Genomic DNA, 13,297 nt, shown 5'->3' with positions numbered 1-13,297 from the left:
TCTAACTGTCAAAGAGGCAGTGGGCTCAAAAGAATATGCTCTAATGTGGAGTAACTACTGTACATACATTCTTGGACTCTTTGAAGGCTTCCATGCCCATGTACAATCTGACCTAACTCAACAAACATAACTAAGTCCTGCCTTAAGGAAAGGCAACCTAGAGTACAGCACTGTCTGCAGATTGGATTGCAGCCAGTATGTGCTATTTAGTAATCATTTGCTGACCATAATGACTTCGTGGGAGTTGTCTGGATGACCATAGCTACTTTGCCTGATCTCAGGTCAAGACTTTAGTCTCTCTCTTTGCTTCACATCTTCAATATGGTGATTTAAAATCTTTCAAGTTTCATTATAGATCTGAAGAGTGTGAAAGTGAAGGGAGGGAGAGAAAGCATGGGAACTAAAGAGTAGGTCTCATTGTAACTTCTATCTTCTGTACCACATCTTAAATGAAGATATATTATTTCCACATGCTCCAGTGAGTCTTTCCTGAGATGTTGAAAACATATGGAGCTGTACACTGAAAGGTTGTTGTTCACTCAGTTACTATTAAAACTGAAGCCTATAACTTCTGATCTGCTTCAGAACCATTTTTTTCACCTCAACCCCAGCCACCAATAAGTTTCATGGGAATTTGTGTTGGTTTAGGATGATACAGGATATCTATCTATCTATCTATCTATCTATCTATCTATCTACCTATCTATGAATGATATAGGACATATTTATATATATATATACATATATTCAACTTTTCTAATGCTGCAATGACCCTTTAATATAGTCCCTTATGTTGTGGTCACCCCCAACCATAAGATTATTCTCCTTGCTACTTCATAACTGTAATTCTGCTATGGTTGTGAATTGTAATATAAATATCTGACATACAGGATATCTGATATGTGATCCCTGTGAAAAGGTCATGTGATGCACCCAAAGGGTTTGTAATCCCCAGGCTGAGAACTGATGATATAGGGCAAGTAGGAGTCACTGAACAGCCCTTAGATGATCAACCTTTATCTATTCACCCAATAGGGGCTAGAAAGCAATGGAGTCAAAGGTACCTCTAAATGTGTAAAAATAATATGCTGTATGACTTTTCCTAAGGAGGTATGAACATATGTCTAGTCAACTCAGATAGGATATCAAAGAGAGACCAATAAAGAAGTACTACCCAAGTTAAGCTTAGTGAACCCATGATTTTACTTGAATTAGCTACACAAGTATGGATGAGGGGTTACCTAGAGGAAGATGGATAACTCATAGACAGCTGCATCACCAAAAAGCCCAGCAATGGTGACTCCAGAAAGCTGCATGGCTGTAGCTACCTATATAACCTGTAGACAGTTCTACTGGTTAGAGACTCTCCTCTAACACACAATTGTAACTGATTATTATAGCCTTGGGAAGAGGGCCTTATGAATCCTTTATGTTTCAGAAATATTCTGAGACTTATGAGTTGTTCCTAATAATAGTTGCTTTTCTGTTGTTATAATAAAATATCATAACAAGAGTACCTTAGAAAGAGAAGGGATTTATTCTGGCTCAAAGTTCCAGGCCACAGTCTGCCATCACAGAGAAGTTACCAGGAGGAGCTCCAAACAGCTGATCATATCGCATTTACAATCAAGAAGCAGAAAACAATGATTGCTTATACTCAGCTCCTTTTCTCCTTTAAACTGAGTTCAGTGCACAGCCCATGAAATGGTGCTGCCTGCATTCAGGGTGGGTTTTCCCATTTCAAACACATTTTAAAACTCCCTCACAGACAGGCCCACAGGACAACCTTATCTAGTCTATGCCTCACTGAGACTCCCTTCTCAGGTGATTCCAAATCAAGCCAAATTGACAACTGAAGTCAAGTACCACACTTCCTAAGTCTTAGTAAGCCTCATTACAGCACGCAATGTTATAACTCAGAGGAAACTGCTCTAGAACAGACATAAAAATTCACGCCTTTACAGCTGAGATACAGTGCTCCATGAAGCAGGTATTCAATGTGTCTACAGGAAATGACTGTTAAATTGAGGCTTCCCATGTATTGACTTTACTCTTGCCTAGTCCTAGCTTTGCTTTCTCTTCAATCCTGTTTAAACACAGCTAATCATTGTAATCACCTGGAATGCAATTTGTTTATTCTGTTTTGTACTGAAAATGCATTTCATTAATACTGTACTCAGCCTTTTGCAAAATGCCTTGGGAAGGCTATGATATTAAATTCAATTTTGGAGCCAGGCATGGTGGTCCATAAACAGACTGCCAGCACTTGAGAGAATGAGTCAAAGACAACTGACATGACATGTAGGTCAGCATGGGTTAATGAGTTACAGGCTAGTCTGGACAAAAGAGTGAAGTCCTGCCTAAAACAAAATCAACACAAATAAACATATTCACTGTTGGAGTTCACTTTTTATTCATTGTAAAGCAAAATAGAACATTTTACTATTTTCTTTTAATGAGAATTTCTACCTGTACAAATCATATCTGAAAGACATTTCATATACATTCTTTCTACAAAGACTGGCTTCAAGCTGGACAGAAAAGTCAGAGAGACCAGCCTTTTCTGTTTAGAACAAGTCTGAGAACTGGGATATTCAATAAACTCATCAAGGGCTTGGACCTGATACAAACTGGCCCAAAACTCATGTTCCCAGCACTCATTCAAAGACCGTTGCTCTCCAGCAGGCATCTCCTTCTACACACACACACACAAACACACACAGGTGTCTGGCCCTCACTCCATGAAGTTCTGCTGGCAACGCTGTGGCCAGTAACACATCCTGCCCCACCACAGAGTTCATTGACTAGACAAAGCCATAGCCTAGTCCAAAAAGCTGAGAGATGTGACAGTCTAGGAGCCCCATGGGGTCAGTTCCCCAGTAGGATTATAAACTGAGACACTGTCAGGCACACATTTCATTCCTTCTAACCAAACAAGTACAAAATATCCACTTGGCTTTTAAGAAATGAGAGCACATATGAGAGGCAAGAGCAATGGCTCAGCAGTAAAGAGCACTTGCTGCTCTTCCAGAGGAATCAAGTCAGGTTGCCAGCACCCACATCCGGCAGATGGCAACCGCCTATACTCAGTTCCAGGGGGTCCCACACCCTCTGTCAGCCCCTCCTGTACAGCACATGTGACACACACACACCAAAACCAAAACCAAATCACTTTTTAAAAAAAGCCTAGGATGGTGGGGCGCGCCTGTAATCCCAGCATTCAGGGAGACAGAGGCAGGCAGTATTGCTGTGAGTTTGAGGCCAGCCTGGTCTACAGAGTGAGTCCAGGACAGCCTACCCAGGCTACACAGAGAAACCCTGTCCGCAAAACCCCCTAAAAGAGAAGAAAAGAAAGAACACATGCAAACTCTTTCCAGCACATTCTCCTTCAACATGCATTTATTAAATGCCACTCCCACCAACTGCTGCTTGAAACACACTTAGAGGCAAAGTCTATGCGTACTATGCAGTAAATGTTTTCCATTAAACCCACAGGACTTTCTGAAGCCAGAACTTGAGTTACATCCACTTTAAAGCAGGGAAAGCCAGGCTCAAGGAAGTGAAGGCTCTGAGCAGGTTCACGCTTCACATGACACAAGAACAGTAGCCTGACTAGTGTGGCCTCCCTTGGGGGAGAACGGACACGTTACTCTTTGGGACAGGCCAAAATAAACTTCAGCGAGAAAGATGCCTGGGAGCAAGCAGGTGGAACTTGCACAGTGGAGAATGGAGGGAAGGCATCTCAGGCAGAGGAATCTGAGCAAAAAGGAGTGGACAAAGTTCAGAGTGTGCGCCGAAGGAAAACAAGGCAAGGCAGGTATGCTGGCTCGCTGGCCTAGAAACCTGGGCTCCAGCTGCACCACACCATCTCTGCTCCCCACTCCCACCCATTGTCTGAAGCCTGCCAGTGGTCTCCCTTCAAATGCCTTTCTGTCTTTCAGTCCCCATGGCAACAGCCTTAAAGCTCACTTTCATCCAGCTGCTTCTTATTCTAATTGCTTCCTCTGTGGCTTGCCAGGAAGTACTCTGCCCTCCGTGAGGCTGCGCAAATCTAAGTCAGATCTTCTCACTGCCCCTCTGAATTGACCAGGCGAACGCCTAGCACTGTACAGACTCTGCGCCTCTTGCGCACTGCTAGCTGGCTTTGCACTCCCATCTCCTCCCCCCAAAACCCACTGCTTTGGTCATTACGTCTGTTCTTCCGGTCCCTGATGGACCCACGAATTAATTAGACACAGATAAATGCCTTCTGAAAGCCAGGTGGGAGAATGAATGTGTTGTGGAGCCAAGGCAGCCAAGGAGGGCTGGGGTCAGCTGGCCTCTTGCAAGACTATGCTGTGCCGGCCCCTCCCCCACACTTCTCAGCCAGCCTTTGGTGATAAGGGCCTACTGCTTTCCAAAACCTAAGGGGGGAGGGGGCGGGAAATGAAATGGCAATTCGTCACCATTTTTTTTCCCTCTTTTCAATCTGGCTCCCCTGCTCCTTTCCTTAGACTCTTCTTTGCCTGCCAACCTCCCACTTTCTTTGCCTGCCAAGGGAAGCTGGTAACTGAAGACTGCCCACACATCCTCTATGGGAGCCAGATCTGCAGTGCAGAAGAGGGGCCAGGCTATTTCTTCCCAGCAGAGTGGTAGGATGTAGGCTGCCAGGAAGGAATTCAGGAGAGCTCAAGGCAAGTGCAGCTAGCTGAAAAACTGTTGCATGTGGGATGCAGGTGACATTTTATGGATGCAGAGACCTTGTTTGTATCTACTGTAGAGATGGCAGCTGTGGCAACCTCAGCTGGTCTGGCATAGTGAGGGAGGGAGAGTGCTGGTAGAACCTTGGTAGAAATATCACTGCTAAAGCAGTTGTGCTGGATTTGCCAGATCCCCAAAAGACCACCAGGAGTCTAGTCCAGTGCAAAACACACGAGGATCTTTATTCACAACCTGGATTGGACTTCAGCAGATGCTAGGGTATTGGCATCCAGCTGAGAGCCCCGGGCTTTGGACTGTGGGTGATTTATAAGTCCCAGTCCTTCCCAGAGTGCCCGAAGCATGGGATTCCAGCCTGGCAAGCTTCTATTGGTTAATACAGAAAAAGGGAATGTTACATTTCAAAACTGTTTGTTATGGGAAAGTGTCAGGACCATGAATGGTTCCAGCTTTCATTGTTCTCGTTTGCCTGGCGGGGGGGGGGGGAGTATGGTATGAGGGGAAATGCCTGGCCTTGGGCTTCAGTCCTGTCCTGTGCTCCTTGGGTTTCAGTCCTGTCCTGGACTGATAGACTGCTGCTAGGGAAGAGGGGCCGATTAGCTCAATCTGTACTATCTCCCAGAGCAAGGCCATCCAGGCATGTTTCCTGGCAACAGAACCTCTAATGAGCAGCAAGGTCAGCTCCTCCCTGCAGTTGGCTGGATCTGCCTAGAAGCAGCAAGGTCAACTGGCCTGACATGTTTTAAACTTTTTAGCTCAGTAGCCCAAAACCTAGTTCTTAATTCTTTGGTCTCTCATCTCCCTCTCCTCAGACAAGTTCCTTGAAGTGTTTCCTGAAACATACAAAACTTTGGTTTGCTTTGTACTCTTTTTCACATTTAGTTTTCTCTAACCTTAGCCAAGGATTCTCTGTCTATTCTTGAGTGGTCAGTGTAAAAACAACATTCTTCTTTGAGGGCTGCACATAGCCCACCATGCTGTAAAAAAAAAAAAAAAAAAAAAAAAAAGAGATCCAAGACCCTTCTGTTTTGCAACACTATTTCTGCCAGGAAATCAAATCAATTCTTTTCTAAGTGGGTGATTGAGTTCTCAAGGCATTGAATATTTTTTATCAGTATCTGCCTTTAAGTTGTTATAATTCCGGCTTTGTACAGCCAGTGCTGCAATAATAGTTCCTGCTCCAGCTAAGCAGGTCCCCAAGATAATAGCTAATGTTAAGGAGTCTCTTTTGACTTAACATTTCAGCCTGTTAGAGAGGATAAAGGCCGATGAATTTCTCTTCTTCTGTAACTTCTTAAAGCTAACTTTGGGGTGGAGATATTGGGGACACAGGAAGGCTTAAAGGCTAGTCAAAAGCTAGGCAACAGGGCACCATCTAATAAGTGATCGAGTTGAAGAGGCAGGGATCTAGCACATTGGCTGGACTGGTTTACTTCAGTTTTTGGCAAGTCCAGATCTCAGCTTGCAATCCTGAATGGAGTCTGTCAACCAGGTGAAAATCTGCTAAGACAAATTCAGACTAAAGACAGAAGTTAAATTTTGTCTAGTAAATGGGGAAAGGGAGGAATCCCAAGACCAAGGGAAAAATTGAACTGGGGTCTATTTGACGTATGTCAGATCCAGGTCTTCTGACACTTTGATTTCCTGAAACTCATATGAATTTTAGTTTACAAAAGGAAGTGTATTAGTATCACCATTGTATTAAGATCCATACTTTAGAAAAAGCAGGTAACAGGTGTCTACAAGACAGCAGTAGATTCATGCCATTAAGATCTAGTAAAAGCTATGGCTTTATAGAAGCTCCTTTAAGTCTATCTCCAGAAGACAACCAAAGGATAATTAAAATCTTGAGCTTGTGACTAGATAATAAGCAGTCAGTACTCTATCAGCTTATTAGAATTCTATTGATAAATGCTGGAACTCAGAACTTCGAAAATCTTATAATGTAAGCATAACAATAGCATAGAAGGGCGAAGAAATCTGAAGTATCTCCCATTTTTAATTATTATTTTTACACTATTATAATTTGTATTCATATACCTTAAAATATTTTCTCAGACTCATAAACATTTTATAATTTGTATTTACCAACTTTAAAATATCTATTTAAACCCTCCTATCTTTTATCAATTTTCTTAGAAAGGCTTTTTAATAACTTTTATTAATTAATCTTGAACCATTTTCCTAGATCCTCAAACAATTTTTAGATCCTCATAACTTAAACTTTTATATCCTCAGACCTTACATAAACTAAACTTCATATTTTTCTATCCAGTTATTCATCATAAGACAAGGCAATTAACATGAAGCCTGTGAGCAAGGCAAACCTCTTTGCTTTTCTAAATAAGAGATCTAGTACTTATTATTTCTAACTAGCTAATAAATAGTCCAATGAACTGTCTGCTATTTAACTGCAAAGCTATCATTAGCTTAGCTTAACCATCAATGTAACCAGAGACCTGAGAAGGATAAATTATAATCTAAATGAATCTATGTATCAATCAAAATGACAGAGGTTACTAGTCAGTCCACCACCTAGGCAGCTTAGCTGTCCCTGGATCCTGTGGTCTCACAGCTTTATAAGCAGAAGCAGTCTGGCCATCCACAGAAGATAGGAGACTGTTTCTGTGGAAAAAGAGAACATGAGAGATTGGACTTATCTCACCTTCAGCAAAAAGGAAACAATGACTCTCCAGATGTCCACAGCTTAGGCTGGGCCCTAACAGTGGGCCAGTTGGGGCAGTCTTCAACAGTGGTTAGCATACCATAATCCAGAGATGAAGTCATTTGTCATCTAAATCTTCTTGGAGACCATGGGGAGCTGTTACCAGGGTTTTGGCATTCTCTGTCATAATAAGACTTACATACATTAGATGCCATATTCATCAGATCTCTGACAAGTTTGAGGGCCAGAATATCTGAGTTAGTCTTTGTCTGTCTTTAGTTATCTGCTCTAAACTGCATGCTGCAAAACAGAATGCTATAATCTCTAATTCTGGCATATTCCTTAGATAAGTGTTTTAGAACCATATCTATTTTGTTACCCATCCTAGGCTTAACCTTGAAAACATAAACAAAAGACTATGTAAAGCTCAAACTTGTAACCAACTGCAATCATTAGCATAACTTTAAATATATTTCTGAACTAAAATCAAAGCAAAACTTTAATTATACAGTTCATAGGGGGGCTGGAAAATCTTGCTGATTCTACCATATCATATTATTAAGAACAAACAGCAAAAGTTTAAAGGACAAAAGTTTTACTTAACATTAAACAGAGACCAGAACATAGCTGGCAGCCCTCAACAAAGATGGTGGTAAAACCATGGCTCCATCCTCTTTATTTCTGAACCAACATGGTGGACAACCATGTGTTGTTACAGGCCGTGGCAGGTAATTTAAAAACATAGCCATTAGGTGTCACTGCTGGTGTTGCCTTTTCCCATGGTATAGGGAGCATTTATAGTTTCCAATAACCAAGTTCTAACATTGTAATCAAGTAAGTTTTAGAACCAACTATATAGACAGTATAACAATTTTAAAACTGTGCTTGGACTATTCTGGCCATACCAAATCTATAGGACAGAAAGAAACAGCATTAAATCATTTATTTAGGAACTGGCAGCCAGGCATATATTTCATATAATAGTTACAATGACTTGAATTGATCGTCAGCATAACCCTGGGCTAACATGGAGCTGCAGTCCTCTTCCCCTTTTAAAGAGCATAAGCTAATATTTTGCATTGAGGAATCACCAGCCTTTTAAATGAAGAAAACCAACCAGAATTAATCTAATCTAAAATTTCACTATATTTTATATATTGAAATCATATTTTTCAAATCATATTTGCAGGTATGAGAAACCAAAGCAAATACAGTTTATATGTTCTCTGGCTTTCTATACATACTCTGACCTTTTGTAATATTTTATATACCTTCAGGTTAGGGTTATCTTAGCTCTGTTCCTCTGGTTTAGATAGACATTTTTATTTTAAAGAAACTAGTTTTTCCTTTTCTTTTTTTTATTATCCCAGTTCTCTCTCTTGCTTTTCAGACAATATAAAAACTTCTATCAAAAATACTTTTTATCATTTTTTTACTATGTTATTTCATGGGTTTTTACCATCTTGCCATGATACATTGTAAAAACTGCAGTTTTCTTAATTGGTTCAAAACAGTATGGCTTGGTTTTATTTGGTAAAATTAATAAAATAAATACCAAGGTCTTTTGACCTCCTCCAAAGGGTTGATAAATTTTCTAAGTTCTTTGCCAAGTTCTTTTCCAAGGTCATTATTTTAAAATATCTGATAAACTTTAAAAATGTTTTATAGCCTTAAACATTTAAACATTCTCCAAAACCTATTTTTGCAATATTAAAATACCCAGAGTGAAGTCATAGAGCATAACCATAGTTTTTAGAATTCAAAACCGAATGTTATCAGTGTAAACAATTCAGTGTCTCTAAAATCAATACCTAGTGTATTATTTTGATGTTATAAACTTTGGATGCTAGCAAGAAAAGTACTCACATACAAATACATGGAGGTGTAGCTCTAATATCTCATATAAACAGAGTTTCAAACCCTATTTTTTTTTATAAACCTGGATTTCAAGAAAGGGCAGAAATTATGTAAAATCTTATCCCAATTTGTATTACCTTTGAAGACTTGTTTTTCAGTGGGCTCATGCCACTTGTTCAGAATGCCTCCAACCCTAAGGTACAAGTTTAAGTTAACTTTAGGTACAGATGTTATAGATTTTTCTAACATACCCAATAACCAATAATCTATAACCAAGACATATAAAACATAGTAAACTTATACATTCAAAATAAACAGATACGACCTTTTTTTTTTTTTTTTTTACTTCCTTTAGCAGTAATTTCAGGGGAGGAACATCTTGTTACCTGTTGAATCCAATTTCATACCTCAGAAGCTGCTGTTGCTGCTTTAAGAGCTGCCTGTCTCTCTGTGGGGTAGGCTGCATTCCCAAACAACCTGGACTCCGAGAAGACATGTGCCAGACCAGAGACCAGAGCAGTGGCAGAGCTCTACCAGACTGGGGCCTCCCAGAAATGGGCAAGAGTTAAGTCTAAGGAGTTAGAAGTCTGTCCCATAAAATCTGAGTCTCATCCAAATGAATGAGAACAGTCAACATAGACAACCATACAGACAAACACAAAGCCAAACAATAGATTCCACGAGTCAAGCAGGCAAGAACTCCAATCCAGTACATTGGTAGCACTTCCTGTCTCTGTGGGGGCAGCCCACTTTCTTCTAGGCCTAGCAAACAGACTTGGGACCTATTGTTCCACTTGTGAAGCTCTCTGTCCTCACTAGGACCTGGGACATCTCCCAGACCCAGGTGACTGTGACCTTTCAGCTCATCAGCCAGAATACTACTGGTGGCTCCTTGGCCACCATTGCCAATGCCTTAAGATCTCACACCCAGAATAACAGAACAAAGACACAGGATAGCAGAACAAAGACATAGAACTTGGCCAAGACAAAAACACTTACCTGGGGTTCTGATCCTCTGGTTCTGGGAGCCCCAGGGTTCTTGAGGACCCCAGCGAATGAGCCCCCAAGATGTTGTGCCTGATTCGAGAGATCCCCAAAAGACCACCAGGAGTCAAGTCCAGGGCAAAACATATGAGGATCTTTATTTACAGCCTGGGCTGGACTCTTGCAGACACTAACGCAATGGCATCCAGCTGAGAACCCCAAGCTCCGGATTGTGGGTGATTTATAGGTCCCAGTCCCTCCCAGTGCGCCCAAAGCATGGGATTCTAGCCTGGGGGAAAGCTTCTATTGGTTAATACAGAAAAAGTGAATGCTACATTTCAAAACTGTTTGTTATGGGAAAATGCCAGGACCATGAATGTTTCCAGCTTTCATTGTTCTCGTTTGCCTGGGGGCGGGGGACTGAGGGGAAATGGCTGGCCTTGGGCTTCAGTCCTGTCCTGTACTGGCCTTGGGTTTCAGTCCTGTCCTGGACTGATAGACTGCTGCTAGGGAAGAGGGGCCGATTAGCTCAGTCTGTGCTATCTCCATGAGCAAGGCCATCCAGGCAGGTTTCCAGGCAACGGTATCTCTAATGAGCAGCAAGGTCAGCTCCTCCCTGCAGTTGGCTGGATCTGCCTAGAAGCAGCAAGGTCAACTGGCCTGATAGGTTTTAAATTTTTTAACTCAGTACTCCCAAAACCTAGTTCTTAATTCTTTGGTCTCTCAAAGGCACAAGTTGCTGAGGCTGCTTTATTGTACCCCGTGCTGCACTGTTCCACTGTTTCAGTCTGGTGTGACCTCTACACACTCACCTCTGAGTGTGTGAGTTATATTCCCGTTCCCCAACCTGGGATTGGATATAAGCTATGAGAATAAAGTAGTAGGCCTTATTGAAAATCATGGAAAATCACCCTTATATATTCCAACGATATAGAGGTTCTGTTGGCTTCATGTGGCCCAGAGGCTTCTGGGAGTTTTAGGGCCTCCACTGGCTCAGGTATCTTGGAGATAGCAAACAAACTGGAGCTACTGAGTCTCTATTTAAAATAAATAATTCCCTCTCCAACACCCCTCCAACACCCCTCCAACACAATGTGTGGTCCTAGCATGTGGGCACTGAGTTATTCACAAGGATTGAGCACTTCTTTTTTGGGTTCAACCATCTGGAGAGATTCTCACAGCTTTATAAAGACCAAGCACTTAGGGAACCCTAAACTACTACCTGGATGAAGTCACCTGTCAGGACCCCAGCCTGAATCAGGATTCAAGTACTTCACTGGATATGAAGATTTATGTAAGCCTGAACACCTATAAAGGGCTTTAATTCATCATAGATCCAGAACTCCTGTAGGGCCCTAGCACCTGGCATGCTTTAACAACTGAGAGGGCTCAAGCAAGGTGCCAACAATTGGTGAGGTTCCTCTTGCAACTCCCCTCCAGAACCTGTGGTAATATATAGAACCAGAGCACACCAGAGACTCCAAGCCCACCCAAATGCTCCAGACACTTCAAACACTTTGCAATGTTGCAGCAAACGGGAGGCCCTAAGCACTTCCAGTGGTGTAAATATATTCATGGACTACACTATTTCACGAGAGCCCAGTATAACCAAGCATCTAAGTGTACTAAGTGACCCTAGCAAGCCAAGTCGTTAGCACTTCTGAGATCTCAAGCACCTTGAATACTCAATTCACATCAAAGCATCCCACACCTTTCTTCCCTGATAGCATGCAAATACCATGTTCAGGTCCCACGATCAATAGTCTGTAGAAATGAAGGCTCTTTGTGGGCACCAACTTGATTTCTCCATGTTCAATGAGTTGTGTAGGTGTTGTCTTCAGCAATAGGGCCTTACCATCAGTTTGTGGAGAGCAACTAATAGCCTTAGCAATAGCCTGTGCTGTTTGATAGTGATCATGTCCCCCTTTGGCCAAAAATTCAATTAAATGTAACCCATTCCCAGAACTGGAGGTGTTCATTTGGTGACAAGAGATGTCCAGTTGGTGCTCTGTCTTTCTGGTTATTTGGTGGTTCCATTTAGCTCACTCATATATATATATATAAATATTGTATATTATATATATAATATATAGTGTATATATAATGTATATATACATTATATGATGTGTATATATACATTATATATTATATGATATATACATATATATATGATTATGTGATTATATATACACATTATATGATGTATATATACATGATATACATACATATGTATAATCATATATATGTATATAATGCATATATGTATATATATCATATACTGTATATATAATCATATATAATATATATACATATATAATTATATATTATATATATTTATTATATATATTTATATTTCTATATATTTATTTATATTTATTTTATATATTATATATAATATATATAATGTATAAATACTTTATATGCATCACATAATGTATACACATATGTGATATATACATATACATTACATATGTATACATATACATATACATATACATATACATATACATATACATATACATATACATATACATATACATATAATATATACATATACATTATATGATGTACATATATAATTGTATATATATTATATAATGTATATATACATATAATGTATATATGTATAATGTATATATGCATATATTACATATATACATATGTATTGTATGTATACATATATTACATATAATACATATATATTATATATACATATATTACATATAATGTATATATACATATACATTATATAGGTATATATATACCTATATACATTATATGGGTATATATATACCTATATACATTATATAGGTATATATACCTATATACATTATATAGGTATATATACATTATATAGGTATATATACATTATATAGGTATATATATACCTATACACATTATATATACATATACATTATATAGGTATATATATAGGTATATATACCTATATAATGTATATAGGTGTATATAGGTATATATACATATATAATGTATATATCATATATAATGTATGTATATATCATATATAATGTATATATGTATATATACACATATACATTATATATGTATATATACATCTATAATGTATATATG

At 39.6% G+C, this 13,297-nt stretch overlaps 1 protein-coding gene across 7 annotated transcripts in view; it reads right to left on the bottom strand.

The window, feature by feature from the left end:
- The window catches only part of LOC110541859 (protein FAM156A/FAM156B-like), a 98,350-nt gene extending 87,854 nt beyond the window's left edge, over positions 1–10,496 (bottom strand). For 4 of the 7 annotated variants that reach the window (XR_009588349.1, XM_060374424.1, XM_060374426.1 and 1 more), the window contains exons 1-3: positions 10,220–10,496; positions 9,358–9,413; positions 7,364–7,543 (exon numbers count right to left, since the gene is read on the bottom strand). The gene's annotated coding sequence lies outside the window, so the exon portion shown is untranslated. Of the gene's footprint in view, positions 1–7,363; positions 7,544–9,357; positions 9,414–9,627; positions 9,844–10,219 lie in introns of those variants that run through there. The other 3 variants (XM_060374425.1, XM_060374427.1, XM_060374428.1) reach the window with 3 other exon arrangements.
- Positions 10,497–13,297: the final 2,801 nt, after the last annotated feature.

This window comes from Meriones unguiculatus, chromosome X (genome assembly GCF_030254825.1).
Source record: "Meriones unguiculatus strain TT.TT164.6M chromosome X, Bangor_MerUng_6.1, whole genome shotgun sequence".
Lineage (NCBI taxonomy): Eukaryota > Metazoa > Chordata > Mammalia > Rodentia > Muridae > Meriones > Meriones unguiculatus.
Note: the sequence above shows the minus strand (reverse complement) of the source record. Positions and strands in the feature narration are given on the sequence as shown.